Genomic DNA, 4,484 nt, shown 5'->3' on the forward strand with positions numbered 1-4,484 from the left:
AGGGACACTGCCCGTCCCCCCGCCCCCGCCCCGGTCCAGGTGTTTCTCCCCAGTCCGTACTGTGGGACTAAAGCCTTAATCCGTAGGGTAAAGGGCAGCGACATCATAGCCATGGGAGGCATTATATAAGGGTGCACAATTTATAAACAATTTGAAGATGAATAAAATAACATACCTTTCGTTCATACACAAATTAATGCAGTGTTCTGAGTACCACCGTACACATGCATTTCGATTGCAAATGAGCTCAGCTTCAGCACTTCTGTCACAGCCTGAGAAAGTGAGAGATGCATTATGTGGCTAGGTTGATATTAATAGCAGTGACCTCCAGAACTGTCCCTCCCAAGAACACACACGACACAAGAAGCGACTACACAATAGTTTTGCTCACATCTTAATGGTCCAAACGTAGATCATGCCCGAGAGACTGGAAAATAGTGTTTGTTCTGGATGCCCACATGTCCTGCTAAAAATATCAATAACCAGGAAAGCAATCAAAAAATGGACAGAAGACCTAAACAGACATTTCTCCAAAGAAGACATAAGATGGTTAATAAAGACATGAAAAGATGCCCAACATCACTCATTATTAGAGAGATGCAAATCAAAAGTACAATGATTTATCACCTCACACTGGTCAGAATAGCCATCATCAAAAAGTCTACAAACAATAAGTGCTGGAGAGGGTGTGGAGAAAAGAATACTCTCTTGTACTGTTGGTGGGAATGTAAATTGATACAGTCACTATGGAGAACAGTATAGAGATTCCTTAAAAAACTAGGAATAGAGCTACCATATGACCCAACAATCCCATTACTGGGCATATGCTGTAAGAAAACCATAATCAAAAGAGATGCATGTACCCAAATTTTCATCACAGCCCTATTTACAATAGTTAGGACATGGAAGCAACCTAGATGTCCATCAACGGGTGAATGGATAAAGAAGTTGTGGTGCATATATATAATGGAATATTACTCGATCATAAAAAGGAACACTTTTGAGTCAGTCCTAATGAGGCAGATGAAACTAGAGCCTGTTACATAAAGTAAGTTGGAAAGAGAAAAACAAATATTGTATATTAATGTATATATATGAAATCTAGAAAGATGGTACTGATGAATCTATTTTCAGGGCATCAGCGGAGACACAGACATAGGAGCAAAGTTGTCAACACAGTGGGGGAAAGAGAAGTTGGGACAATTGAGAGAGAAGCATGGAAACTTACATAGTACCGTGTGTAAAATAGATAGCCAGTGGGAACTTTGCTGTATATTGCAGGGAGCTCAACTCAGGTGCTCTGTGACAACCCAGAGGGATGGGATGGGGTGGGAGATGAGAGGGACGTGCAAGAGGGAGAACCTCCCGTAGGTATTCATGTATACCGATGGCTAATTCATGTTGATATATGGCAGAAATCAACACATTATTTAAAGCAATTATCCTTCAACTAAAAATAAATTAATTTAGGTTCAAGAGGGAGGGGATGTATGTATACCTATGGCTGATTCATGTTGATATTTGACAGAAAACAACAAAATTCTGTAAAGCAATTATCCTTCAATTAAAAAAAAGAAAGGAAAAAATTAATTTTATAGAAATAACTGTAGAAAAGAGGATCTTCTTTGCTACAAAAGGGACTATTTTTCTGTAATTCCACTTGATTTTCCAATATTAATTCCACATTAATATTGCTATACCATTTTTTGATCAGCATTTGCATGGTATATTTTTCCCATTTCATTCTTTTCAACTCGTCTGAATGAATTTGCTTCAGCACAGTGTCTTGGTTATAGCATGTAGCTGGATTTTCTTTTCTTTTTTTCATTCAGTGTGATAAATACATCTTTAAATAAGTGACTCATATCCACTATATTTATTGCGAACCATCTTATTTTTGCTTTCTATTTGCCATGAATTTTCCCTTTTTTTTTCTTTCCTTTCCCTTTGTCAATGCTGTATGTTGAGTTGGGATAGAACTGTATAGGTCTCCGCCCCCTGCCCCTCTTTTTATTACTCTACTATTTGGGAGCTATTGGTTCTACTACTAATCATGTAACGATTTGCATTTAAATCTTAATGTCATATGAATCCCCTGAGGCAGGTGAGATGTCTCATGCTCAAAGATATTCAGACTTGGTTAGGAGCCCAGTGAAACTCCCTGGGATGTGCTTACTGGCTCTGAGTAGCCCACTTGGTGTGATGAATATACTCCTAAGTCAACCATTGCCGTGGGGATGGGAGTGGTGGGGCAGTGGTACCCTCCTTGGTCATGCCTGTGTCATGGACCAACCTGGTAGTCAGGGGGAGGGATTAGACTCACCCAAACAACAGAGAGAATTCATGAGAAAGGGGTGTTATTGACAAAAGAAGGGGGACTAGAGGTCCGCCCAGGAGGATCCATCCTAAATGCGTATATAAACAACAGAACTTCAAAATATATGATAGAACCGGTAGAAGAGGAGAGGTAGACAAATCCACAGTTGGGTAGAAAGTTCACAACTTTGTTTTATTTTTCTCTGCAACACTGGAAAACTATAGAGTATAATTAACTTTCTCTCGCATCCATGAAAAATTGGAAGATTAATAGTTCCTTGTGCTCAAGGGAGGGAAATTATTTTTTTTCCATTCCATTATTCTGATTTAGAGTTTAATGGGCCATAGAAATGGTTGCAAAAGGAAAAGAGAAACAGAAAGTAGCTTTAAGATTGAGCAACGAAGGGAGGGATTTCACCCAGAGGAAGAGAGGTCAAAGATGGGAGTGGAAGTGAGTCTAAGAGTGGAGCCACACACCACGGAGAGGCAGTGCTGGGAGGTGATGAAGCCTCACCTGACTTCCAGTGCGGACTCACTGCGGGAAAGCTTGGCAGGAGAATCAGTGGGGTAGGGGGGACCTAATGAACAGTCCTCTACTTAGCCTAAGAAATGGCAAGTTTAGTTCTCCTCCTCCAAAGATACAGGTATTTCACTGGAATTGTACTTAACCTATATAAACTTGAGAAAAACATTAGCTTTCCTGGTAGGTCAGCTGGTAAAGAATCCGCCTGCAGCTTGGGAGCGCTGGCTTTGCCGGCGGAGAAATGGACCAATTTTGACAAGATGTAGTACTGCAGCGTGCCTGATGGAATATGTTCAGCCATGACATCCGAACTTTGTAAGACGATCTCTGTGGAAAGGCTGGAAAAGCACAAGAATTTGTTCTTAAATTACAGGAATCTGTAGCATTTCCCATTAGAGTTATTGAAAAATGAGGGACTACAGTACTTGGAGAGACTCTACATGAAAAGGAACTCCCTTACAACCTTGCCAGAAAACCTTGCTCAGAAGCTTCCAAACCTTGTGGAACTGTATCTTCATTCAAATAATATAGTTGTGGTTCCGGAAGCCATTGGGTCCCTTGTAAAACTACAATGTTTGGATCTTAGTGACAATGCCTTAGAAATCGTTTGCCTAGAAATTGGTCGTCTGAGAGCTTTACGTCATCTTCGATTAGCTAATAACCAACTGCAATTCCTATCTCCAGTACCTCACTGTGGACTGAAATTGTCTATGGTGTGTGCCGCGCCACCTCTGCCAGCTGCCCAGCCTCAATGAGCTCTCCATGGCTGGAAACCATCTTGCATTTTTGCCACTTGATTTAGGTAGATCTCGAGAACTTCAATACGTGTACGTGGATAACAACATTCATCTGAAAGGCTTGCCATCCTTTCTGTACAACAAAGTCATTGGGTGCAGTGGGGCAACTAACCGTTTTCCTCCCTGCTGAGGTGAAGGCCATAGGGACAGAGAAGGATCACGTCCTGCCTCTGCAGGAGCTGGCCATGAGGACTCTGCATCACACCTACCGCGCTTCTCTAAAAGATCTGGACGTTCTGTCTCCAGTCCCATTGCCCAGAAGTCTCCCGGAGCTGCTGCACTGCCCCCGGGGCACTTTCACCGGTGCAGTGAGCCCACGTTTGCGGTCGTCTACCCCAAGCTCTTTCCCTTGAGAGAGACGCCAGTGGCAGGGCTGCACCAGGGGAGGACAACTGTGAGTTTTGTGGCTTACTGCTGCTCCACCCAGTGTCTGCAGACTTTTGACCTACTGAGTTGATAAACACTCAGGAGCCTCAGGAGCGGTGCCAGCTTGACACTGCAGTTGCCCGGTATCGCATACTGTGCGGCAGAGGGGTGGGGAGTCCAGCCAGGCCCAGCAGCCTGCCACACTCGGAGACTGCAGGACTCGGAAACGTCACGATCAAGCGTCAGAACTGGAATGCCTTCACCCTTCCCCCAAGTTGGAATATAGCCTCCCCCAACTTAAGAACCCTTGGTCGTCTGTATTTTTCTTTTTATGTGAGTGTGTCTTATATGCAGATTATTTAGTTTTGATATGCCTCCCCAAATCTAATTTAGAGCAAGTTTCATCTCTCTGAAGAACTATAATTTGATAATATAACCAAATTAACTTTTGAACATTAAAAAAAAAAAAAAAGAATCTGCCT

At 42.5% G+C, this 4,484-nt stretch overlaps 1 pseudogene across 1 annotated transcript; it reads left to right on the forward strand.

Annotated features, from left to right (window-relative positions):
• Window positions 1-3,053: 3,053 nt before the first annotated feature.
• LOC122425589 lies at window positions 3,054-4,249 on the forward strand (annotated as a pseudogene). Its single transcript, XR_006264921.1, has one exon. The product of XR_006264921.1 is annotated as a leucine-rich repeat-containing protein 28-like (transcript).
• The last annotated feature ends 235 nt before the right edge of the window (window positions 4,250-4,484 follow it).

The sequence above is a fragment of the Cervus canadensis genome, chromosome 23 (genome assembly GCF_019320065.1).
Source record: "Cervus canadensis isolate Bull #8, Minnesota chromosome 23, ASM1932006v1, whole genome shotgun sequence".
In the NCBI taxonomy this organism is placed as follows: Eukaryota; Metazoa; Chordata; class Mammalia; order Artiodactyla; family Cervidae; genus Cervus; species Cervus canadensis.